The 27,198-nt window shown below is 40.7% G+C and overlaps 1 protein-coding gene across 1 annotated transcript in view; it reads left to right on the plus strand.

The window, feature by feature from the left end:
- The first annotated feature begins 21,551 nt into the window (after nucleotides 1-21,551).
- The window catches only part of NUP93 (nucleoporin 93), a 104,827-nt gene continuing 99,180 nt past the window's right edge, over nucleotides 21,552-27,198 (plus strand). Inside the window, exon 1 of the mRNA XM_036834419.1 lies at nucleotides 21,552-21,679. The gene's annotated coding sequence lies outside the window, so the exon portion shown is untranslated. The remainder of the gene's footprint in view (nucleotides 21,680-27,198) is intronic.

Consider the following 27,198-nt stretch of genomic DNA (forward strand, 5'->3'; position numbering starts at 1 on the left):
TTTTTGTAGTGTCTTTGTCTGGTTTTGGTATCAGGGTGATGGTGGCCTCATAGAATGAGTTTGGGAGTGTTCCTTCCTCTGCAATTTTTTGGAAGAGTTTGAGAAGGATGGGTGTTAGCTCTTCTCTAAATGTTTGATAGAATTCACCTGTGAAGCCATCTGGTCCTGGACTTTTGTTTGTTGGAAGATTTTTAATCACAGTTTCAATTTCATTACTTGTGATTGGTCTGTTCATATTTTCTGTTTCTTCCTGATTCAGTCTGGGAAGGTTATACCTTTCTAAGAATTTGTCCATTTCTTCCAGGTTGTCCATTTTATTGGCATAAAGTTGCTTGTAGTAGTCTCTTAGGATGCTTTGTATTTCTGTGGTGTCTGTTGTAACTTCTCCTTTTTCATTTCTGATTTTATTGATTTGAGTCCTCTCCCTCTTTTTCTTGATGAGTCTGGCTAATGGCTTATCAATTTTGTTTATCTTCTCAAAGAACCAACTTTTAGTTTTATTGATCTTTGCTATTGTTTTCTTTGTTTCTATTTCATTTATTTCTGCTCTGATCTTTATGATTTCTTTCCTTCTGCTAACTTTGGGTTTTGTTTGTTCTTCTTTCTCTAGTTTCTTTAGGTGTAAGGTTAGATTGTTTACTTGAGATTTTTCTTGTTTCTTTAGGTAGGCTTGTATAGCTATAAACTTCCCTCTTAGAACCGCTTTTGCTGCATCCCATAGGTTTTGGGTCGTCGTGTTTTCATTGTCATTTGTCTCTAGGTATTTTTTGATTTCCTCTTTGATTTCTTCAGTGATCTCTTGGTTATTTAGTAACGTATTGTTTAGCCTCCATGTGTTTGTCCTTTTTACGGTTTTTTCCCTGTAATTCATTTCTAATCTCATAGCGTTGTGGTCAGAAAAGATGCTTGATATGATTTCAATTTTCTTAAATTTACTGAGGCTTGATTTGTGACCCAAGATGTGATCTATCCTGGAGAATGTTCCGTGCGCACTTGAGAAGAACGTGTAATCTGCTGTTTTTGGATGGAATGTCCTATATATATCAATTAAATCTATCTGGTCTATTGTGTCATTTAAAGCTTCTGTTTCCTTATTTATTTTCATTTTGGATGATCTGTCCATTGGTGTAAGTGAGGTGTTAAAGTCCCCACTATTATTGTGTTACTGTCGATTTCCTCTTTTATAGCTGTTAGCAGTTGCCTTATGTATTGAGGTGCTCCTATGTTGGGTGCATATATATTTATAATTGTTATATCTTCTTCTTGGATTGATCCCTGGATCATTATGTAGTGTCCTTCCTTGTCTCTTGTAACATTCTTTATTTTAAAGTCTATTTTATCTGATATGAGTATAGCTACTCCAGCTTTCTTTTGATTTCCATTTGCATGGAATATCTTTTTCCATCCCCTCACTTTCAGTCTGTATGTGTCCCTAGGTCTAAAGTGGGTCTCTTGTAGACAGCATATATATGGGTCTTGTTTTTGTATCCATTCAGCCAGTCTATGTCTTTTGGTTGGGGCATTTAATCCATTCACGTTTAAGGTAATTACCGATATGTATGTTCCTATGACCATTTTCTTAATTGTTTTGGGTTTGTCTTTGTAGGTCCTTTTCTTCTCTTGTGTTTCCCACTTAGAGAAGTTCCTTTAGCATTTGTTGTAGAGCTGGTTTGGTGGTGCTGAATTCTCTTAGCTTTTGCTTGTCTGCAAAGCTTTTGATTTCTCCATCAAATCTAAATGAGATCCTTGCCGGGTAGAGTAATCTTGGTTGTAGGTTCTTCCCTTTCATCACTTTAAGTATATCATGCCACTCCCTTCTGGCTTGCAGAGTTTCTGCTGAGAAATCAGCTGTTAACCTTATGGGAGTTCCCTTGTATGTTATTTGTCGTTTTTCCCTTGCTGCTTTCAATAATTTTTCTTTGTCTTTAATTTTTGCCACTTTGATTACTATGTGTCTCGGCGTGTTTCTCCTTGGGTTTATTCTGTATGGGACTCTCTGCGCTTCCTGGACTTGGGTGGCTATTTCCTTTCCCATGTTAGGGAAGTTTTCGACTATAATCTCTTCAAATATTTTCTCTGGTCCTTTCTCTCTCTCTTCTCCTTCTGGGACCCCTATAATGCGAATGTTGTTGCGTTTAATGTTGTCCCAGAGGTCTCTTAGGCTGTCTTCATTTCTTTTCATTCTTTTTTCTTTAGTCTGTTCCGCAGCAGTGAATTCCACCATTCTGTCTTCCAGGTCACTTATCCGTTCTTCTGCCTCAGTTATTCTGCTATTGATTCCTTCTAGTGTAGTTTTCATTTCAGTTATTGTATTGGTGATCTCTGTTTGTTTGTTCTTTAATTCTTCTAGGTCTTTGTTAATCATTTCTTGCATCTTCTCAATCTTTGCCTCCATTCTTATTCCGAGGTCCTGGATCATCTTCACTATCATTATTCTGAATTCTTTTTCTGGAAGGTTGCCTATCTCCACTTCATTTAGTTGTTTTTCTGGGGTTTTTTCTTGTTCCTTCATCTGGTGCATAGCCCTCTGCCTTTTCATCTTCTCTATCTTTCTGTAACTGTGGTTTTTGGTCCACAGGCTGCAGGATCGTAGTTTTTCTTGCTTCTGTTGTCTGCCCTCTGGTGGTTGAGGCTATCTAAGAGGCTTGATGGGAGGCTCTGGTGGTGGGTAGAGCTGACTGTTGCTGTGGCGGTCAGAGCTGAGTAAAACCTTAATCCACTTGACTGTTGATGGGTGGGGCTGTGTTCCCTCCCTGTTGCTGTGGCGGTCAGAGCTCAGTAAAACCTTAATCCACTTGACTGTTGATGGGTGGGGCTGGGTTCCCTCCCTGCTGGTTGTTTTGCCTGAGGCAACCCAACACTGGAGCCTACCGGTGCTCTTTGGTGGGGTCAATGGCAGACTCTGGGAGGGCTCACGCCAAGGAGAACTTCCCAGAGCCTCTGCTGCCAGTGTCCTTATCCCCACGGTGAAACAGAGCCACCACTCGCCTCTGCAGGAGACCCCCCAACACCAGCAGGTAGGTCCGGTTCAGTCTCCCCCAGGGTCACTGCTCCTTCCCCTGGGTCCCGATGCACACATTACTTTGTGTGTGCCCTCCAAGAGTGGGGTCTCTGTTTCCCCCAGTCCTGTCAAAGTCCTGCAATCAATTCCCTCTAGGCTTCAAAGTCTGATTCTCTAGGAATTCCTCCTCCCGTTGCCGGACCCCCAGGTTGGGAAGCCTGACGTGGGGCTCAGAACCTTCACTCCAGTGGGTGGAATTCTGTGGTATAAGTGTTCGCCAGTCTGTGAGTCACCCACCTAGCAGTTATGGGATTTGATTTTACTCTGATTGCGCCCCTCCTACCGTCTCACTGTGGCTTCTCCTCTGTCCTTGGACGCGGGGTATCCTCCTTGGTGAAGTCCAGGGTCTTCCTGTCAATGATTGTCCAGCAGCCAGTGGTGATTCTGGTGCTCTCGCAAGAGGGAGTGAGAGCACGTCCTTCTACTCCGCCATCTTGGTTAATCTCACCTTTTTAAAATTTTTAAACATTTTTTATTTATTTTTCTTATTAGTCATCCACTTTATACACATCAGTGTATACATGTCAATCCCAATCTCCCAATTCATCCCACCACCACCACCCCCCCACCCCGCTGCTTTCCCCCCTTGTTGTCCATACGTTTGTTCTCTACATCTGTGCCTCAATTTCTGCACTGCAAACCGGTTCATCTCTACCACTTTCTAGGTTCCACATATATGCGTTAATATCCGATATTTGTTTTTCTCTTTCTGACTTACTTCACTCTATATGACAGTCTCTAGATGCACCCACGTCTCTACAAATGACCCAGTTTCGTTCCTTTTTATGGCTGAGTAATATTCCATTGTATATATGTACCACATCTTCTTTATCCATTCGTCTGTCGATGGGCATTTAGGTTGCTTCCATGACCTGACTATTGTAAATAGTGCTGCAATGAACGTTGGGGTGCATGTGTCTTTTTGAATTATGGTTTCCTCTGGCTATATGCCCAGTAGTGGGATTGCTGGGTCATAGGGTAATTCTATTTTTAGTGCTTTAAGGAACTTCCATACTGTTCTCCATAGTAGCTGTATCACTTTACATTCCCACCAACAGTGCAAGAGGGTTCCCTTTTCTCCACACCCTCTCCAGCATTTGTTGTTTGTAGATTTTCTGATGATGCCCATTCTAACTGGTGTGAGGTGATACCTCATTGTAGTTTTGATTTGCATTTCTCTAATAATTAGTGATGTTGAGCAGCTTTTCATGTGCTTCTTGGCCATCTGTTATGTCTTCTTTGGAGAAATGTCTATTTACGTCTTCTGCTTATTTTTGGATTGGGTTGTTTGTTTTTATAATATTGAGCTGCCTGAGCTGTTTATATATTTTGAAGATTAATCCTTTGTCTGATGATTCATTTGCAAATATCTTCTCCCATTCTGAGGGTTGTCTTTTCGTCTTGTTTATGGTTTCCTTTGCTGTGCAAAAGTTTTACGTTTCATTAGGTCCCACTTGTTTATTTTTGTTTTTATTTCCATTACTCTAGGAGGTGGATCAAAAAAGATCTTGCTATGATTTATGTCAATGAGTGTTCTTCCTATGTTTTCCTCTAAGAGTTTTATAGTGTCCAGTCTTACATTTAGGTCTCTAATCCATTTTGAGTTTATTTTTGTGTATGGTGTTAGGGAGTGTTCTAATTTCATTCTTTTACATGTAGCTGTCCAGTTTTCCCAGCACCACTTTTTGAAGAGACTGTCTTTTCTCCATTGTATATCCTTGCCTCCTTTGTCATAGATTAGTTGACCATAGGTGCGTGGGTTTATCTCTGGGCTTTCTATTCCTGTTCCATTGATCTATATTTCTGTTTTTGTGCCAGTACCATATTGTCTTGATTACTGGAGCTTTGTAGTATAGTCTGAAGTCAGGGAGTCTGATTCCTCGAGCTCCGTTTTTTTCCCTCAAGACTGCTTTGGCTATTCGGGGTCTTTTGTGTCTCCATACAAATGTTAAGAGTTGTTCTACTTCTGTAAAAAATGCCATTGGTAATTTGATAGGGATTGCATTGAATCTGTAGATTGCTTTGGGTAGTATAGTCATTTTCACAATATTGATTCTTCCAATCCAAGAACATGGTATATCTCTCTATCTGTTGGTATCATCTTTAATTTCTTTCATCAGTGTCTTATAGTTTTCTGCATACAGGTCTTTTGGTTCCCTAGGTGGGTTTATTTCTAGGTATTTTATTCTTTTGGTTGCAGTGGGAAATGGGAGTGTTTTCTTAATTTCTCTTTCAGGTTTTTCATCATTAGTGTATAGGAATGCAAGAGATTTCTGTGCATTAATTTTGTATCCTGCAAGTTTACCAAATTCATTGATTAGCTCTAGTAGTTTTCTGGTGGCATCTTTAGGATTCTCTGTGTATAGTATCATGTCATCTGCAAACAGTGACAGTTTTACTTCTTCTTTTACCATCTGTATTCCTTTTATTTCTTTTTCTTCTCTGCTTACCGTGGCTAGGACTTCCAATACTATGTTGAATAATATTGGTGAGAGTGGACATCCTTGCCTTGTTCCTGATCTTAGAGGAAATGCTTTCAGTTTTTCACCATTGAGAATGATGTTTGCTGTGGGTTTGTTGTATATGGCCTTTATTATGTTGAAGTAGGTTCCCTCTACGCCCACTTTCTGGAGAGTTTTTATCATAAGTGGGTGTGCAATTTTGTCAAAAGCTTTTTCTGCATCTATTGAGATGATCATATGGTTTTTATTCTTCAATTTGTTAATATGGTGTATCACATTGATTGATTTACGTATACTGAAGAATCCTTACATCTCTGGGATAAATCCCACTTGATCATGGTGTATGATCCTTTTAATGTGTTGTTGGATTCTGTTTGCTAGTATTTTGTTGAGGATTTTTGCATCTATATTCATGAGTGATATTGGTCTGTAATTTTCTTTTTTTGTAGTATCTTTGTCTGGTTTTGGTATCAGGGTGATGGTGGCCTCATAGAATGAGTTTGGGAGTGTTCCTTCCTCTGCAATTTTTTGGAAGAGTTTGAGAAGGATAGGTGTTAGCTCTTCTCTAAATGTTTGATAGAATTCACCTGTGAAGCCATCTGGTCCTGGACTTTTGTTTGTTGGAAGATTTTTAATCACAGTTTCAATTTCATTACTTGTGATTGGTCTGTTCATATTTTCTGTTTCTTCCTGGTTCAGTCTTGGAAGGTTATACCTTTCTAAAAATTTGTCCATTTCTTCCAGGTTGTCCATTTTATTGGCATAGAGTTGCTTGTAGTAGTCTCTTAGGGTACTTTGTATTTCTGCGGTGTCTGTTGTAACTTCTTCTTTTTCATTTCTGATTTTATTGATTTGAGTCCTCTCCCTCTTTTTCTTGATGAGTCTGGCTAATGGCTTATCAATTTTGTTTATCTTCTTAAAGAACCAGCTTTTAGTTGTGTTGATCTTTGCTATTGTTTTCTTTGTTTCTATTTCATTTATTTCTGCTCTGATCTTTATGATTTCTTTCCTTCTGCTAACTTTGGGTTTTGTTAGTTCTTCTTTCTCTAGTTCCTTTAGGTGTAACGTTAGATTGTTTATTTGAGATTTTTCTTGTTTCTTGAGGTAGGCTTGTATAGCTATAAACTTCCCTCTTAGAACTGCTTTTGCTGCATCCCATAGGTTTTGAATCATCATGTTTTCATTGTCATTTGTCTTTAGGTATTTTTTTAAGTCCTCTTTGATTTCTTCAGTGATCTCTTGGTTATTTAGTAATGTATTGTTTAGCCTCCATGTGTTTGTGTTTTTTATGTTTTTTTCCCTGTAACTGATTTCTAATCTCATAGCGTTGTGGTCAGAAAAGATGGTTGATATGATTTCAATTTTCTTAAATTTACTGAGGCTTGATTTGTGACCAAAGATGTGATCTATCCTGGAGAATGTTCCATGCGCACTTGAGAAGAAAGTGTAATCTGCTGTTTTTGGATGGAATGTCCTATAAATATCAATTAAATCTATCTGATCTGTTGTGTCATTTAAAGCTTGTGTTTCCTTATTAATTTTCTGTTTGGATGATCTGTCCATTGGTGTAAGTGAGGTGTTAAAGTTCCCCATTTTTAATGTGTTACTGTTAATTTCCTCTTTTAGAACTGTTAGCAGTTGCCTTATGTGTTGAGGTGCTCCTATGTTGGGTGCATACATATTTATAATTGTTATATCTTCTTCTTGGATTGATCCTTTGATCATTACATAGTGTCCTTCCTTGTCTCTTGTAACATTCTTTATTTAAAAGTCTATTTTATCTGATATGAGTATTGCTACTCCAGCTTTCTTTTGATTTCCATTTGCATGGAATATCTTTTTGCGTCCCCTCACTTTCAGTCTGTATGTGTCCCTAGGTCTGAAGTGGGTCTCTTGTAGACAGCATATATATGGGTCTTGTTTTTGTATCCATTCAGCAAGCCTGTGTCTTTTGGTTGGAGCATTTAATCCATTCACGTTTAAGGTAATTATCGATATGTATGTTCCTATGACCATTTGCTTAATTGTTTTGGGTTTGTTTTTGTAGGTCCTTTGCTTCTCTTGTGTTTCCCACTTACAGAAGTTCCTTTAGCATTTGTTGTAGAGCTGGTTTGGTGGTGCTGAATTCTCTTAGCTTTTGCTTGTCTCTAAAGCTTTTGATTTCTCCATCGAATCTGAATGAGATCCTTGCTGGGTAGAGTAATCTTGGTTGTCGGTTCTTCCCTTTCATCACTTTAAGTGTATCATGCCACTCCCTTCTGGCTTGTAGAGTTTCTGCTGAGAAATCAGCTGTTAACCTTATGGGAGTTCCCTTGTATGTTATTTGTCATTTTTCCCTTGCTGCTTTCAATAATTTTTCTTTGTCTTTAATTTTTGCCAGTTTGATTACTATGTGTCTCGGCGTGTTTCTCCTTGGGTTTATCCTGTATGGGACTCTCTGCACTTCCTGGACTTGGGTGGCTATTTCCTTTCCCATGTTAGGGAAGTTTTTTACTATAATCTCTTCAAATATTTTCTCTGGTCCTTTCTCTCTCTCTTCTCCTTCTGGGACCCCTATAATGCAAATGTTTTTGTGTTTAATGTTGTCCCAGAGGTCTCTTAAGCTGTCTTCATTTCTTTTCATTCTTTTTTCTTTATTCTGTTCCGCAGCAGTGAATTCCACCATTCTGTCTTCCAGGTCACTTATCCGTTCTTCTTCCTCAGTGATTCTGCTATTGATTCCTTCTAGTGTAGTTTTCATTTCAGTTATTGTATTGTTCATCTCTGTTTGTTTGTTCTTTAATTCTTCTAGATCTTTGTTAAACATTCCTTGCATCTTCTCGATCTTTGCCTCCATTCTTTTTCTGAGGTCCTGGATCATCTTCACTATCATTATTCTGAATTCTTTTTCTGGAAGATTGCCTATCTCCATTTCATTTAGCTGTTTTTCTGGGGTTTTATCTTGTTCCTTCATCTGGTACATAGCCCTCTGCCTTTTCATCTTGTCTATCTTTCTGTGAATGTGGTTTTTGTTCCACGGACTGCAGGATTGTCCTCTTATTCTTAACTTTTACCCTCTAACCACTTATTTCTCCTTGATAGGAGCTTGATGTATCTTCTTGTATCTGTAGCTGCTGATTGATTTTGTAAGCAGATAGGGTAGGGGTAGTCCTCAGAGAAAGAGAACCAGGCATGGCTTTCTTGACATCATAATTTCCTTCCTTTTTAAGGCTGAATAGTATTCCATTGTCTGTATATACCAGATTTGCTTATCCATTCATCTATCAGTGGACACTTGGATTGCTTCCATGGTTTGGACATTGTAAATAATGCTATGTACATGGGTGTACAAATGTCACTTTGTGACCCTTCTTTCAATTCTTTGGAGTGTGTACCCGGAAGTGGAATTGCTGGATCATACGGAAATTCTATTTTTAGTTTTTGAGGCTCCTCCATAAAGGATGGGTTTTTCTACTTCTGAAAAAATGTCATAAGGATTTTTATAGGGATTGCATTGAATCTGTAGATCTCTGTGAGTAATGTTGACATCTTAACAATATTGTCTTCTAATCCATTAACATGGGATGTGTTTCCTTTTATTTATTTATGTCTTCTTATATTGTTTCAGCTATGTTTTGTAGTCTTCATTGTGCAAGTTTTTCACCTCCTTGGTTAAGTTAATTTCTAAATTATTTTTTCATGCTATTGTAAATGGAGTTGTTTTTGTATTTTCTTTTCAGATTTTTCATTTTTAGTGTATAGAAACGTGACTGATTTTTGTGTGTTGACTTTGTATCCTGCTACTTTGTTGAATACATTTGTTCATTCTAACAGGTTTTTTTGAGTGGAATCTTTAGGATTTTCTACATATAAGATCCTATCATCTGTGAACAGAGATAATTTACTTCTTTCTTTTTTATTTGAATGCCTTTTATTTCTCTTTCCTGACTAATTGCTCTTCCAGTACTATGTTGAAAAGAGGTAGCAAAAGCAGGCATCCCTGCCTTGTTCCTAATCTTAGAGGAAAAGCTTTCAGCTCTTTGCCATTGAGTATGATGTTTGCTGTGGGGTTTTCATATATGGCTTGTATTATGTTGAAGTACTTTCCTTCTGTTCCTAGTTTGTAAAGTGTTTTTATAATGACAGGGTGTTGAATTTTGTCAAATGTATTTATGCATCAATTGAGATGACCATGTGATTTTTCTCCTTCATTCTGTTAATGTGGTGTATTACCTTGATCAATTTTCATATGTTGAACCATCCTTGCATTCCAGAAATAAATCCATTTGGTCATGGTGTATAATCTTTTAAATATGCTGCTGCAGCTGGTTTGCTAGTATTTTGTTGAGAACTTTTACTTGTGGTATCTTTGGCTGGCTTTGGTATCAGGGTAATACTGGCCTCGTAGAATGACTTGGAAAGTATTCCCTCTCCTTCAATTTTTTGGACAAGTTTGAGAAGGATTGGTAGTAGTTCTTTAAATGTTCGGTGGAATTTACCAGTGAAGCCATTGGATCCAAAGCTTTTATTTGTTGAGAGATTTTCTATTACTGACTCGATCTCATTAGTAATTACAGGTCTACTCAGATTTTCTACTTTTTCTTGATTTAGTCTTTGTAGGTTTTATATTTCTAAGAATTTGTCCATTTCATCCATCATTTTTGGGGGTATAATTGTTCATAGTACTCTTATCCTTATTTCTGTAGATCAGTAGTAGTGTCTCCACTTTCATATCTGACTTTAGTAATTTGATATTGCTCTCTTTTTTCTTAGCATGTATAGCTAAAGTTTTGTCAATTTTGTTGATCTTTTCAATGAATCAGTTTCTGGTTTCATAGATTTTTCTCTACTTTTTTCTATTCTCTATTTTATTTACTCTCTGCTCTAATATTTACCATTTCTTTCCTTCTGCTAATTTTTGATTCTTCTTTTTCTAGTTCCTTAACATGTACAGTTAAGTTGTTGATTTGAGATATCACTTGGTTTTTTTAATATAGTATTTATAGGTATAAATTTCCCCTTTACTGCTTTCACTACATCCCATAAGTTTTGGTGTGTTGTGTTTTCATTTTCATTCATCTCTAGAAAATTCAAGTATTTCTAAATTTTCCTTGTAATTTCTTCTTTGATCCATTAGTTGTTCAATAGTGTGTTGTTTAATTTCCACAAACTAAAAAAATTTCTTAAATTTTTCTGTTGTTGATTTCTAATTTCATCCTACTGTGTTTAGAGAAGACACTTTGTATAATATCTATCCCTTAAAATCTTAATCTGTGGCCTAACATGTAGTCTATCCTAGGAAATGTCCCATGGACACTTGAGAAGAATTCTGTTGTTGTTCTGTACACGTCTGTTATATCTAGTTGATCTATTGTGTTAAGTCCTCTGTTTCCTTACTTATCTTCTGTCTTGTTGTACTATCCTTTATTGAGAGTGGGACATCGAAGTCTTCAACTATTATTGTAGAGCTATTTATTTCTCCCTTCATTCTGTCAGTTTTTGTTTCATATATTTTGCTGGTTTGTTATTATGTATGCAAATGTTTGTAATTGTTATATATTCTTGCTATATTGAAACTTTTATTAATATATTAGTGTCCTTCTTTGTCTCTTGTCATCTTTCTTGATTTGAAGTCAATTTTGTCTGATAATAGTATAGCCATTCCCACTCTTTTCTGGTTACTATGTACATGGAATTTTTTTTCCATCTTTTCACTTTCAATCTATTTCTGCTTTTGGATCTAAAGTGAATCTCTTTTAGACGGTATATACTTGGATCCATTCTGCAAATCTCTGTCTTTTGATTGGAGAATTTAATCCATTTCTGTTTAAAGTAATTGCTGGTAAGGAGAGACTTCTGTCATTTTACTATCTGTTTTCTGTATGCCTTACACTTTTTTTTTGTCCCTCATTTCTTACATTTCTGTCTTCTTTTGTGTTTAGTTGAATTTCTGTAGTCAAATATTAAAATTCCTTTCTCATTTCCTTTTGTGTATATTCTATGGCAATCTTCTTTGTGGTTACCATGAGGATTGCATTTAACATCCTACAGTTATAATACTCTAATTTAAATTTACACCAGCTTAATTTCAATAGCATACAAAAACTCTGCTCCTTTAGAGCTCCATCCCCACCCATTTCTGTTGTTGATGTCACAGAATTACATCTTTATGTACTGTGGGCCCCAAAAACTAATAATTCTTTTAAATGCATTAGTCTCTTAAATTGTGTAGAAAACAACATGTGGAGTTATAAATCAAAGCTACCATAATGGTAAATTTTAGACTAATAATTTAAAAATATATATTAGTCTCTTAAATCATGTAGAAGACAAAAAGTGGAGTTACATTGTTACAATAATATTTGTTTTTATAAGTGCACATGTATTTACCTCTTGTGATCTTTATTTCTTTATACAACTTCAAGTTACTGTCTATTGTCCTTTTGTTTCACCCTGCAGGGCTCCCTTGAGCTTTTCTTGCAGGGCATGTCTAGTGGTAACAAATTTCCTCGGCTTTTAACCTGGAAATGTCTTAATTTCTCCCTCATTCTTGAAGGACAGTTTGCCAGACATAGTATTCTTGGTCGATGGTTTTTTTTTTCCTTTTAGCATTTTGAATATATTGGCCTACTGCTTTCTGGCCTCCAAAGCTTCTAATGAGAAATCTGCTGATAATTTTATTGAGGATCCTTTGTATGTGACAAGTTGCTTGTCTCTTGCTGCTCTCAAGATTCTCTCTTTGTCTTTTGAAAGTTTGATTATAATGTACCTTGTTGTGTGTCTCTAACTTCATCTTACTTGGAGTTCATTTAACTTCTTGGATGTTTTTCATACCTTCATCAAATTTGAAAAGTTTTCAGTCCTTATTTCTTCAAATATTCTTTTACCCCTTTCTTTCTTTCTCTTCTCCTTCTCGAATTCCTACAATGCGTATGTTGTTTCGCTTACTCATGTCCCACAGGTACCTTAGGCTCTGCTCACTTTTCTTCAATCTTTTTTTTTTTTCTATTCTTCAGACTCCATGATTTCCATTGTCCTAGGTTCAACCTCACTGATTCTTTCTTCTGCCTCCTCAAATCTGCCTTTGAATCCCTCTAGTGAATTTTTCATTTCAGTTATTGTACTTTTCAGAATTTCTGGATTCAGAGCTTCAGAGAAAGCACCAGGATTTCTTTTTGGTTTCTTATAGGTTTTCTGTGTCTTTACCGATATTTCCATTTTGTTCATACATCATTTTTTTGACTTTTCCCACATCTTCCTTTAGTTCTTTGAGTATCTTTAAGACTTTCGTTTTAAAGTCTTTGTCTAGTAGATCTGCCATTAAGTTTTTTTCAGGGGCATTTTCTGTTGGCCTATTTGTTCCTTTGAATGGGCCCTACTTTTCTGTTTCTTTTGTTTGTATGCTTTATGATTTTTCTTATGAAAACTGGACACTTGAATCTAGTAAGGTAGTAACTCCGGAAATCAGATTCTCTCCCTTCCCAAAGGTTTGCTGGGTTTTTGTTATTTTTTTTGTTTTTATGATTGTTGTAGACAATCTCTGTGGCAAGGGTCAGCCTGAGGTGTGAACTTAAGGTCTTCTCAGGTCTTTTCTGAGCCTATGGTTTTCCTTGGGTGCAGGTGGTCACTTTCTAATTTTACCCATGTATGTAGTTGTTTTTGAATAGTCTTTAACGTCTGAGGAAAAAGAGAAAAATGTAGGGGGGAAATAGGGCACTGGCCCTTCAAATAGGCTGGGAATGACCTCTGCTGGAGTGGAGGGGGAGGGACTTGCAACAATGGGAGAAGGTGTAACAACAATGACTGCCCTTCTCTTTGTCTGCACCTCTGAGATCAGAAGCAACAATCAGTGATCAGAGCACAGACCCCCAAGATTTGGAGGATCTTGGAGTACAGGGCCGTTTTTACCCACGCCGGCTCCTGCAACTGTGTGCAAGCTGCTCCAGGAATATGTGCACAGCTGTCTGTCACATGGCTGGGGGTGGAGGATGGGTATCTGAGCTTAAATAAACTGAAATTAACTTCAATTTACCACCCAAGCCTTCCCCTGGAAGTTGCAAGCTTCAATAGATCCATAGTTCCAAAATAGTTACATCAAACAGATTCTGCCAGTGCAATTGTTGTCCAGGTGTGGACAGATTCCTGATGCTTCCTAGAATCCTCACTTTTCAACCTTTTGAACGCTTGGTTTTGTCAATTTTTTAATTTAGCCATTTTCTCAACATTATCAGTAGTCAGAGAAATAAAAATTGAAACTATAATCATATATTCTATACATCTATTAAAGGGGCTCAAATAAAGAAAAATATTTGATAATACCAAGTGTTAGTCAAGTTTGGAGCAACAGGAACTCTTATACATTGCTAGTGGGAATGTAATTTGGTACAACCATCTTGGAAATCATTTTGGCAGTTTCTTATAAAGTTAAACATATAAATACCATACAACCCAGAAATTCCATTTTTAGGTATTTACAGAAGAGAAATGAAAGCATATGTTCACACAAAAACATGTACAGGAATGTTCCTAGCCAAAAACTGGAAAAATATCCAAACATTTATCAGAATGAATGGATAAATAAAATGGAGTATATCTATGCAGTGAATACTTATCAATTAAAATGAATGAACTACTGATACAGGTATCAACATGGATGAATATAAAAAACATTATGCTGAGCTAAAGAAACCAGACACAAAAGATATGGCATGATTCTATTTACACAGAGTTCTAGAACAGGCAAAAATAAGTTATAATGACAGAAAGCAGATCAGTGGTTTCCTGGGATGTGTGTTGGGGGGTAGAGAGGAGGTTGACTGTAAAGGGAGAGAAAGAAACTTTTTAGAATGATGGAAATCTTCTATACCTTGATTGTAGTGGTGGTCATACATTTATTAAATACACCTAAGTATACTTTTAAAACAGGTTCATTTTTTGGAAGGAGACTGTACTTCATGAAAAATGTAATCATTCTGGCCTGGTGGTTGTTTAACGGTTATTCATTGCAGATTTAATTTGCATTACCCTATGACTAATTATGTTGAGTACCTTCCATATACTTACTGCTATTTTGATATTTTACTAGTCAGGTTTCTCCACAGAAGGCAAACTAGAGACCCAGGAGAGTCTGCAGTAGTTCCAGTCCAGTCCAACAGGCTCAAGGCCCAGGAAAAGTCAATGTTTCAGTTCATGTCTGAAGGCAAGAAAAAAACTGGTATCCCAGCTTGAAAGCAGTCACGCAGAAGGAATTCTCTCTTACTCAGCATTTTTGTACTATTTAAGCCTTCAACTGATTGGATGGGGCCCACCCACATTGGGGAGGGCAATCTTCTTTACTCAGTCTACTGATTCAAATGTTAGTTTCTCCAAAAACACCCTCGCAGACACACCCAGAATAATAGTTGACCAAATATCTGGGCATCCTGTGGCCCAGTCAAGTTGATACATAAAATTAACCATTATAAATATCCTCTTTTGTAAAATACTTATTCAAGTCTTTTGCCCATTTCTAATTGGGTTATCTGTCTTTTCCTTATTGATTTATAGGAGTTCTTTATATATTCTGGATATAAGTCGTAGTTAGAGAAGTGTATTGCAAATTTCTTCCAGTTTCTTCACTCTCTCAGTGGTGTCAAATTTATCAGTCTTTTCCTTGTAGTTAATGATTGTTGTGTGTTATTTAAGAAATGCTTGCCAACCCCAGGTCATGAATTCTACTATCTTATCTTTTAGAAGATTTATTGTGCTTTCTTTTCACATTCAGGTCTATAATCCATGTGAAATTTATTTTGGGTATACGGTGTAATGTAGGGATACATTTTTTTCCCCCCATAGCTAATAGGCTCATACTACTAACTGAAAGCACCATCTTTCCCCCTCTGAGTCACTTTTGCCATAAATCAGGTAACCATATCAGGTCCACTTCTGGACTCTCTGTTTCATTGGTTTATTTATCTATTCTTGTGCCAATTCTTTTAAAATTATTATAGCTTTAAATGTCTTGATAATTGAAAGTATAAGTTCCCCTCCCACTTTGTTTATCTTCTTTTAGAATGTCTAGGGACTTCTCTGGTGGCACAGTGGTTAAGAATCCGCCTGCCAATGCAGGGGACACGGGTTTGATCCCTGGTCCAGGAAGATCCCACATGCCGAGGAGCAACTAAGCCTGTGCATCACAACTACTGAGCCTGCGCCCTAGAGCCTGTGAGCCACAACTACTGAGCCCACGTGCCACAACTACTAAAGCCCACGCACCTAGAGCCTGTGCTCTGCAACAAGAGAAGCCCCCACTCGCCACAACTAGGGAAAGCCCATGCGCAGGCTCGAGGACCCAACACAGCCAAAAATAAATTAATTAATTAATTTAAAAAAAAAAGAATGTCTAGAAGGAACATTCTTGGCCTTTTGCATTTTCAGATAAAATTTACAATCAGCTTGTTAATTTCCTTTAAAATTTTTTCTGGGATTATGACGAGGTATTTGAACCTAAATCACTTTGGGGAGAACTGACATCTTTATAATATTGTCTTCAATCCGAAAACATGGTATATCCCTGTGTTTATTTAGGTCTTCTTTTGTTGCTCTCAGCAATGCCGCGTAGTTTTTAGTATCAAGATCTTGCACATTTTTTTTTGCAAAGTTTACTCCTCATTGTATTATTTTTATGCTAATGTAATTTATATCATTAAAATTTTTAATTTTCTATTTATTTTTGCTAATATATAGAAATACAATTAGTTTTTTATATATCAGCATGGTATTTTAAAACCTTGCTAAATCATTGACTAATTTTAATATTGTGATTAATTTTAATATTTTATCTGCATTTTATTTTTTTTTATTTTTAAATTTATTTATTTATTTATTTATTTATGGCTGTGTTGGGTCTTCGTTTCTGTGCGAGGGCTTTCTCTAGTTGCGGCAAGTGGGGGCCACTCTTCATCGCGGTGCGCGGGCCTCTCCTTATCGCGGCCTCTCTTGCGGAGCACAGGCTCCAGTCACGCAGGCTCAGTAATTGTGGCTCACGGGCCTAGTTGCTCCGCGGCATGTGGGATCTTCCCAGACCAGGGCTCGAACCCGTGTCCCCTGCATTGGCAGGCAGATTCTCAACCACTGCGCCACCAGGGAAGCCCTTATCTGCATTTTATTTTGGATTTTTTGCTTACGTAATCATATCATCTGTCTGTGATGACAGTTTTATTTTTTCCTTTCCAATTTTTATAACTAGTATTTCTCTTTCCTGTCATACTGCACTGGTTAAGCCTTCCTGTACAATGTCGAATATAAATGGTAACAACTGACATCTTTTTCTCAGGGGAAATATTTATATTTCATCATTAAGTGTGATATTTGAGGAAAGCTTTTTAAATCCAAATTAAGTTCCCATCTATTCCTAGTTTGATAAAAATTTTTTTATCATAAATGAGTGTTGTATAAAATGCTTTTTTTTTTTTTAATAAATTGTTTATTTATTTTAAATGGCTGTGTTGGGTCTTCATTTCTGTGCGAGGGCTGTCTCTAGTTGTGGCAAGCGGGGGCCACTCTTCATCGCGGTGCGCGGGCCTCTCACTATCGCGGCCTCTCTTGTTGCGGAGCACAGGCTCCAGACGCGCAGGCTCAGTAATTGTGGCTCACGGGCCCAGTTGCTCCGCGGCATGTGGGATCTTCCCGGACCTGGTTCGAACCCGTGTCCCCTGCATTGGCAGGCAGACTCTCAACCACTGCGCCACCAGGGAAGCCCATAAAATGCTTTTTTATGTGTTTATTAAGATACACATTTATTTTTTTCTTATTTATGCTGTTAGTGTGGAGAATTACATTATTTTCTAATGCTAAATTAGCCTTGCATTTTTGGCAAAAAAAAAATCCCTTTTAATTATGGTGTATTATCTTTTGTTGTATTGCTGTATTTGGTTTTCTAATATTTTATTTTGAATTTTTTGCCTTATGTTTACTCAGGCTGTTGTCCTATTTTTTTTTTTCTTGTAAGGTTTCTGCCAGGTTTTGAATTCAAGGTTATAAAGGTCTCATTTAACAGATTGGAAAGTGTTCTTATTTTTTTCTATTCTCTGGAAGAGTTTGTGTAAGATTAGTGTTAGTTCATCCTTAAATATTTGAAACAATTCACCAGTGAAGTCATCTGGACTTGGAATTTTTGTTTTGGGTGTGTTTGTTTTATTTCAGTGGAAGTAGAGGGTGTGTCTTGAAATCCTATCTGTCCCAGAGACCATGACACTTGCTGGTCCTTCATGTCTCCACATGGCTGCTCCTTCAGTGATTCAGTTCTTTGCTCAAATGCCACCTCCTGGGCTTCCCTGGTGGCGCAGTGGTTGAGAATCTGCCTGCTAATGCAGGGGACACGGGTTCAAGCCCTGGTCTGGGAAGATCCCACATACCGCGGAGCAACTAGGCCCGTGAGCCGCAACTACTGAGCCTGCGCGTCTGGAGCTTGTGCTCTGCAACAAGAGAGGCTGCGACAATGAGAGGCCCGCGCACCGCGATGAAGAGTGGCCCCCGCTTGCCGCAACTAGAGAAAGCTCTCGCACAGAAACGAAGACCCAACACAGCCAAAATTAAATAGATAAATTAACTAAAAAAAAAAAAAAAAAAAAAAAAAAAAAATTTAAATGCCACCTCCTCAGAGATGTTCTCCATGACTGCCCCAGCTAAAGTAGCACCCACTCCTTTCAGCTACCATTTCCATTTTTTTGTAGACTTGTGTTCCCTAAAATTAACCTTTCCAAAAAATTGTTTATTTACTGTTTTTCTCTCCTGTTAGATTTTGAGCTCTGTGGGGCAGGAACCTTGTCAATCTCGTTCCCCTCTGAATCTTTAGCACTCAGAACATAGCAGTTGCCCAACAAATATTTTTCAAGTGACTAAATGAATAAAAGGAAGCCAGATAGAGATCCTTTCCCCACAAAATCATCAGAAGACAAGAGCAAGGATGAAGATGTTCATCATCAAGTCTTACCTTTTTAACAATAAATATCGCCTAGGGTCTCCATCAGATTTAATACAGAAACAAAAATCTGCTATATAATTCTGTAGTCTCTGCCAACTTATGATGTCATTTTGAAACAAAATGTAATGAACATAAAAATAAGACTTCTTCAGTTTCTTTCTTTGAAAATGGAACTGTTTAATGTTTTTTTTTTTGTTTAATGTTATTTTTTAAATGTATAGAACAAAATGTAACATGATGGTGAAAACATTCTTCTTAACATTGTTGAAAGCACCTCCTTATATAGCATGTCCTGAGGGACAACCACATTCATTTGGGAAAAGCTTACTGAATTCTGGCCTGCTGACCTTGTAACAAGCATGTTAGATGAGCTGCTACAAGGGTTCAAGTAATCTTGCATCCTTCAGGATTGTTTTGATTGTAAGTGACAGAAAACCCAACTGAAAGTGAGCAAAAAGTGGATTTTTTTTTTTCTCATGCAACAGAACATTCCAGGGATAGGGTTAGCTTTAGTTTGATCTAGAAGCTCACATAATGTCACTGGATTCTGCCTCTCTCTCCATCACTACATTGTTCTCTTTTGTAATGGCTTCATTCCCAGGTAGGTTCTTCCCTCATAACTAAATAACTAAAGTTATAAAAGCTTAATTTCAGGGAGTGAGGACTCCTATGAAAACTCCTTCACAGTTCCAATTCCAGTGGTAAAGAGAGCAACTGTGTGAGCAGAACATCTTGAGAATGAATTTTCTTGACTCTGTTGAGTCATAGGCCCATCCCTGAACCAGCCACTCTAGCCAGGGTAGAGCTCATACTATACTAATAGTCTTCTGCTACTTGTTTTTCACACTTAACATTATGTTTCCAAGATCCCTCCGTGTTGTGTTTGAGGCTATAACACACTCATTTTCACTGCTGAATAATATTCCATTGTTATAATACCTACAATTTATTTATTTATTTATTTTGTTAATGGACATTTGGCTTTTTTTTTTTTCCTGTTATGAACTGTGCTGCTGTGAAGATTCTTGCAAATATCTCCTGGTGCACATGTGTAAGAGTTTTTCTTGGGCATGTATCAAGGAGTGGAATTGCTGGGTTTTACAATATGGAAGTATTCAGCTCCAAAAGGTAAATGTCCTGATTTTCCGTTTGGCAATGTTTCATGAGTATTTGTCTATGGTATTAAAAATTCTTCTTTACATAATAGAAAAAAGCAAGGTAAAAGGATGAAACATTATTCAGATGCAAGGTGCTGTTATATTTGTGGATATTGTCTGACCACAGCAGGATCTGGTTATATTTAATAGCTTTAAGACAAAGGCCACACCCATATATATTGTCAATCAGCATCAATCATTTATACAGAACCCACAATATGCTGGTGTGAACTGTTAAAGACAAACAAAGCTGGACACTAGTTAAAGTGGTAAGGACATATTTTAATCAGCAATATACTATTGCAGTAGGGAACAGAGTCCAGTATGAATGGAACTCAACTTTGATTTGTACAGAGGTGACTGGGCATTTCAAAGGGAGAATCAGAATAGGGAGGGGGTTGAGCTCTGCTGAGTTAGGGAAAAATTACCAAAAGTGGGAAGGAGGTGTCAGTCCATGTGAAACTCATCTGGATTTGCTAACTGGTGCTCACTGAAGTTAGGCTCCTGCCCTCCCACAGAGGCTGGGAGACAGGGACCCTATCTTCAGGTGTTGGCTGGAAAAAATGGTAAATTCTTTTGGCAGCCTTGAGTTTTCTCTGGCAGGTACTTTAAGAGGGGCTAGGGTCACCTAAGGATGTGGCCCTGAGCTGTTAGAAACTATGTTGGTGTTTTGCTCAAGTTGTTACAGGCTGAGGTTGAGGCCCTAGAAGAGAACAGGGCTCAGAGGAGCCTGGCTAGAGTTCTGCCAAGGAGAGAATCTGTCAGAAGTGAGAGGAAAGGTGTGGTGAGGGTGGGAATAGCACTATTTCTCTCCCCTCTACCTTTGCTTACACCATTCCCTAGGCCAGGAAAAACCTCCTCTCTCTCTGCCATTCTAAGCCCTATTCATCCTTACGGCTCAGTTAAGGTGTCACTTCCCCTGGGAAGGCCTCCTTGACTTTGAACCCACGAGACCGGGTTAAACACCCTTAGCATCCTTATATAGCTCTGTCATGCACTTAGCACATTACATTGAAATACACTCTGCTTCCTCACCAGATCATAAGGACTGGGTCTCATTCATTTTGGGCATACTGTGAGCACTAATGTATGTTGCATGAGTGGGCACTGTGACAATCCAAGGTCCACTCTCCTTATGTCTTGGACACAGAAATAGCCTCCCAGCTCCTCTCTGCTTTCCTCTTCTCTACCCAGAGGGCTAGAGAGATCGTCTATAAAGGTAAGTCAGCTCATGTCACAGTTCGGCTTCAAATCCTCCGGTGGCTTCCATTTGCATGAGGAATAACTTCAACTTTCTTGCTGTGGCCTGAAGGACCTGCAAAGTCTGGCCCCAGCATCAACTGTGAGTCTTATCCCACCTGAGCTGGATCATCCTCTAGCACTCATACTCCCCTTCTTTCTGTTCTTCAAACACCAGGCTTGTTTCCCTGTGGAGCCTTCAGATTTGTTCCCTCTACTTAGAATGTTCTGCAGCCAAGACTCTGCAAGGCTGACCCTTTCTCATTATTCATGTTTCAGCTCAGCCAGCACCTCCTCAGAGAGGCCCTCCCTGACCACATTCTCTCTCCCATCACACTGCTTTTTTCGTCATTGCCCTCCTTACAAACTGGAGGTGATTTATTATATTTTGTTTCCCCCACCAGCTTGAGAACTCCATTAGGGCAGGGATCTTGTCTGCCGTGGCTGCCACTGTGCCCCGCAGTACCTAGAATAGCGCCTGGCACTCCGAAGGTGTTCAATGAACGGTAAGAAATCCGCGCAGGCAATTGTGGGATCGCTTTCTCCGGCAGGAGCCGACTCTAACCACGTGGGAGGGGTGAGGGCGGTGGCTGGGTGCGTGTGGGGAGTGACAGCTCAGTCGAAGGCCCCGCCCAAACCCCGCCCATGTCCGTGTCCTCCTCCTCGGGTCTCCATAAAGTTCATTTGGCGGCGCGTCGCGCGGGGGCTTCTGGGAGGGCCGGTCTCGGCCAATCAGGAAGCGCGGGCGAGCGGCGCGAGACGCGGCCGCCGCGTTCTCTCTCCCGGACCTGAGCGGCTGACGCGGCTGCAGCGCCAGGTAAGGGTGTTTGTGGCCCCGTCCTTCCGACACGGGGCAGGTCCTTGAACCCAAGGCCCAGAGGCTGGGCGGAGCCCGGTCCACGTGCTCGGAGCCGTGCTGCTCACACTTCCCGTTCGTCTCATGGCAGCCGGCACGCCTGACGCCAGCTACACACCGCCCTGTCGAACCGCCCCCCATTATAGCGTCGGGCTGCGCTCCGGGAGTGCTTTCTATCTGCCCTCCTTCTGAATGCGGAGCCTCGGCCCCCTGGCGACCCTCCTGTCCCACTACAGCGCTCTGCCGGCGCGCCACGCCACGCCCCCACGCCCACCCCTGCCCTGCGAGCCCACCCTTGGCTGGATCGGTGCCCCTCCCCGCCACCACACTCCGCTTGATATCTTCCTGACCGCGCCCTGTCAGCTCCCTCGCTTGCTCCTCGGGGATACTCTATCGGGAGACGTTTCCCTCCCGGGAAAGGGACTACCCTGTGAGCCTTGGCCTATCTCCTCTGTCTGCATCCAGCGGAATGCTCCTTCCCGTGCAGGGAGATGCTAGTGATTAGAACCTGGAGGTGGCCCGCACTTTCTCTGGGCCCACAGCACCCCATCCTCTGCAAAGGCAATGCCTGCATTTACTGGGTCTCTTTTTTAAAAATTACGGGGCCGACCGCAGGGGTCTTTGTTCCAAGTTTGGACGACCCATTGACAGAGCTGCTGGTCCAGGTTTGCCCCTCTGTCGGGTGTGAGAAGAGGTTATGATTTGTTTGGACCAAAATGTCTTTCAGCAAGGGTCACCTTTCTGTTCTGTTTGGGGGCTGTGAGAGGGTGCCCTTGGGCATCGTATCTTTTTTTCTTTCTTTCGATTATTCTTCTTTGTGAATTTGTGTTTGGGACATTTTCATTTTTTACTCGTGGTGATCTCACTCGAGGCTCATCGTTCTTAATACCTGTTTATTAGGTTAACAGATCCCACGTGAATATCTCCAGCCTGGGCCTCTCCCTTGACCTATATCCAGCTGCCTACTTTAATATCTCCACTGTGATGATTTGTAGGGAGCTCAACCTGAACATTTCAAGATAGGGCTAGCAAGGTTCCCTCCACCTCTCTTCCCAGACTGCTTTTCTTGCTGTTTTTTTTTTTCTCAGTAATGTAAAAGGCTCTGACCGATAACCTTTAAGTCATCCTTAACTGCTCTCTTTCTTTCTTTCTTCACGTCCAATGCTTGGCATCCTGGGCCAGGTCACCATCACCTCTCTCCTGGATTATTGAAATAGTCTCCCATCTGGTCTCCTGGCTTCTGCCCTGGCACCTATTTTCAGTACAGCAGATAGAAGGACCCTCCAGTGGGTCCCCATCTCATTTAAAGATGAACTCCTTACAGTGAGTTATATGGCTTTACATAATCTGACCCACTGTTACTTTCCCACTTTCGTTTTCTGCTACCCTCTCCTTCCACATGGCAGACATGCTTCGACCTCAGGACCTTTGTGCTTGCGATTCAATATTCATATGGTTCGCTCCCTCACTTCTTTCAGGTTTTTATTCAAGGGTCACCTAGTGAGACATTCCCCACTTCCTATCTTCCTTTATTGCTTTAGTTGTTCTTATATTTTACTCATTTATCTGTGTATTGTTTGTTTTCCCCCTCTAGAACGTTATCTGTTTTGTTCCCTGATGTATCCCCAGCACCTAGACCTGGCACACAGTAGGTGCTCAACAAATAGAAAATAAATCCATGTTCCTGACACTGTTAGAGGCTTGGGGATCCAGCGGTGACTGAGATAGGCCTGCGCTCACTGAGCTGCTGTTTCTGTGGAGCACATCACCAGCAATAAGCCCGGAGGGATAGCATGTAGTAGCAGGGCCTTTTTAAAAAGAGGACAAGGATATCTGAACAGAGACCTGTTTGAAATCAGAGAGGGGAGTATCTCGGGCAAGAGCATTCCTGGAAGGGGAACAGCAAGTGCAAATACCCTGAGGTGGGAACATTGGAGATGTGGTGAACTTGAGTGTCTAAACCTGCTTCCTGATGGGCTGAAGTAGAAAATAAGGTAGAGAGAAAGGTAGATGTGCCAAGGAGAAGGAGGGGTCAGAGCAAAGACCTGGAGGTGAGGACCTGAGGTATGTTCAGGGAACAGGTCACTTTAATTCAGCAGACATTTATTCAGTAACTTTTTTGTACCAAACTTAGCAGCTGAGGATTCAAAGCTGAGCAGTCTGTGGGCCTCACCCTACAGGAATTCTCCATGTAGAGAGAGAAACAGACTTGGGAATAAAATCATCACAACTCTTCCACCTGGCCGGGGAAGAACAGTAATAGATGGTTGGGAATAGTGTGGGAGGGGTTTGAGGTAGGTAGGACTGTCCCAGCTGACTTTGCAAGGTACACAGGAGTTCCCATGTGCCAGGGTATGTTTGTGTTCTAGCAGAGGGTGCACCTGTATGTGCCAGGGTGTGAAGGGAGGAAACAGCATGAGGCATCCCAAGGAGTAGAGAATTGCTAGGGTATCTTTGCGGGGAGGCAGTAAGAGATGAGGATGGTAAGGATGGCAGTGCCCATTCTTTGGAGGATGCCCCTGTTGGCCGTGTCAAAGCATGAGCACTTCCTTCTATAGGAGATGGAAGGTGTTCCTGAGGGTATAAAGGCAGGGGAACGTTTCAGAAAGACCTCTCTAGCCAAGGGGAGTGTAGGTTAGAGGAACAAGAAGGCTTAGACTGTTGAGGTAATCAGGAGAAAAGCGTGAGGTTAGAGTGGGGGCAAAAGAGATGAGGGTTCGACTTTCCGAAAGGTTTGGGAGATAGACCTGGAGTTTGGATGTTCGGAGAGGAAAGGGAGCCTGAGGTGGTTTCTGGCTGAATTGACTGGGTGCTAATCGTTTTATCAAGAGAGACTGGAAATGCAGGAGGAGGAAGTGGTGCTGGTGGTGGTGGCGGTGGCAGCTAAGAGGGCAGAGAAGTGAAGCGTTTGGGATAATGTGTAGTTTGAGGCATCCACTGGTCAGCCAGCTGTAGATGTCAGATGAACAGTTGGAAATATTGGCCCTGGGAGAGAGCTGGGCTGGACATAAAGATACGGAAGTCACCTTTGTTTTGATAGGTCAGTGTCCTTGCCTGGGCCCAGATGGACCTCCGAGGTCCATGGATGGACTTTCTGGGGAAGGGCAGCATTGAGCCTCCTGGCACTGCCTGCTCAAGAGTGTGTGTGTGGTTCTCTTGGATGCACATGTGTATGTGAACGGATTCAGAGAGGTCTGTAGCCATCTGGGAGATTAATGGCCGTGGTAGGAATTGTAGTTGAAGTTCAAGTGGATGTTATCCAGAGAAATATATAGTGTGAGAAGAGGAGGTCCAAGGATAGAAGCTCGGCATTTGAGGGGTGGGTAGGTGAAGAAGGCACAGCAGAGGAGGCTGAGAGAGGGAGGAGGAGGAGGAGAACCAGGAGAAGGTGGAGTCTCCACGTCTTGGGAAGAGAGAGTTTCAGGAAGGAAGGAATGGTCAGGCAGTCAAAGGCTGTGAGAAAGGAAGGATTGAAGAGTCCATTGGATTTGGCAGTTGGGTCAGTGGTGACTGCCGGGGAATTCAGGAAATGGGAAGCAGGCAAGCAAAAGTTAGATGGCAGTGGTGATGAATGAATGACGCGTGACAGGGGATGGCCGTCTCTTTATGAAGGGAGTGGGAGCCAGAGGAGGACATGGGGTCGAGGAATTTTTTAAAAATAAACTTATTTTAGATTTGTTTTAGATTTATAGAACACATGCAGGGTAGTACGGAGTTCTCTGTACCCCTTACCCAGTTTCCCCTACTGATGAGGAATTATTTTAGGGAAGGAGAGACCTAAATCCTAGGAGAAGGAACCAATGACAGTGGAAAAAAAGGACAACCATCACTTCCTGAGCTCTGGCTGTGCGCAGGTCTCTGCCATGGGCTTTACTTCTATAATCTAATGCCATCCTCACGGCAGCCCTGTGATGTCAGGCTTACTCCCTTCCCTGTCTCCCTCATTTCAGTAAATGGCACCTTCATGGTCTGAGTTACTCAGGCTTAAAGCCTTGGCATTGTCCTTGACTTCTTTTCTCCTCTCACACTCTACATCAGCAATTCATGTCTACACTAAATCTGTTCTTAAAATATAGTATCCATGAATCAGACCCACTTTTTGTCTCTTCCACCACTATCACCCTGGTCCACGCGGGTCTCAGGTATCACATCTGGGTGATAGAGTAGCCTCCTGACTGGTCTTCCTGTTCTTACTTTGTCCCCTCACGCCCCCTGTCTGTTCTCCACACAGCAGTGGGAATGAGCCTTAGAGAAGGCTCAACCCTTCACTGGCTCCCGTCATAAGTAGGCTGAAATCCAAAGTCCTTGGTGGTGGGAAGCCGACATGATCTGACCCTGTCCCAACCCCTTCTCCCACCACCCTTCCCCATGATTATGTGCTTCAGCCACGTGGCCTTCTGCTCTTCAGCTATGCAAACTACACTTCTGCCTTGCTTCCTTGGCAAGAACATTCTTCCCCCAAATATCTACATAGCTCACCCCCTTACTTCAATTAGGTCTCTGCTCAAAGGTTTCCTTTTAAAAGAAGCTTCTCAGAACACCCCAGCTAAAGCAGTCCCACCATCCACTCTGCCGCATTTCCCTGTTTTACCTCCCTCATAGCACTTATCAATACTTGGCATCATGTGTCTATATGTTTATGCATTTTTATTGTCTGTCTCCTAACAGACATAAGCTCCCTGAGGCTGGGACCTTTGTCTGGTTTTTCCATAGCTCCATCCCCATTGCTTTGAACAAACAGTACCTAGCATGTGGTAGATGCTCAATAAGTATTTGTTAAATGAATGAAGGAAAGCTGCCATATAAATCACCATGGCCTGAGTGGCTTAAACAACAGAAATTTGTTTTTCTACAGTTCTGGAGGCTGGAAGTCCGAGACCATGGTGCCGCATGGCTGGGTTCTGGTGAGGACCCTCTCTCTTTTGGGCTTGTTGGTAGCCACCATCTCGAGTGTGCTCACATGGACGTGGGGCTCTAACTTTGGTGAACTTTACAAGGCGAACACAGGAATTTAGAAAATGAGTCATTAGGCATTTTGGGAAAGGTTTGCTGAAGGTTATTCTGGCAGTTAGTGACTGTATTGAGGATCTAGCTACTGTTTAAGGGCACTGTTGGAGTTATACATTAAAAAAAAAAAAGGTAACGCTACAAAATACTTTAAATTTTAAGCTGTTTGGGGGAAGAAGGAATCTAGGTATTAATAGACGATAACATAAGGCAAATGAGAAGAATGTCAGCAGGGTGGTGGACTAACAGGTCCTAACGTTTTGTCCCCCCATAAAAACAACAAAAACAGCAAATAAACAACTGTATATTGACGAAAATAGCTCTGTGAGAGCTCCAGAGTGAAATAAGGAGGCTGCAGAAACCCTGTGGAGGAACTTCCCCGGTGGCGCAGTGGTTAAGAATCCGCCGGCCAATGCTAGGGGACACGGGTTCGAGCCCTGGTCCGGGAAGATCCCACATGCCGCAAAGCGACT

Source organism: Balaenoptera musculus, chromosome 19, assembly GCF_009873245.2.
Source record: "Balaenoptera musculus isolate JJ_BM4_2016_0621 chromosome 19, mBalMus1.pri.v3, whole genome shotgun sequence".
In the NCBI taxonomy this organism is placed as follows: domain Eukaryota; kingdom Metazoa; phylum Chordata; class Mammalia; order Artiodactyla; family Balaenopteridae; genus Balaenoptera; species Balaenoptera musculus.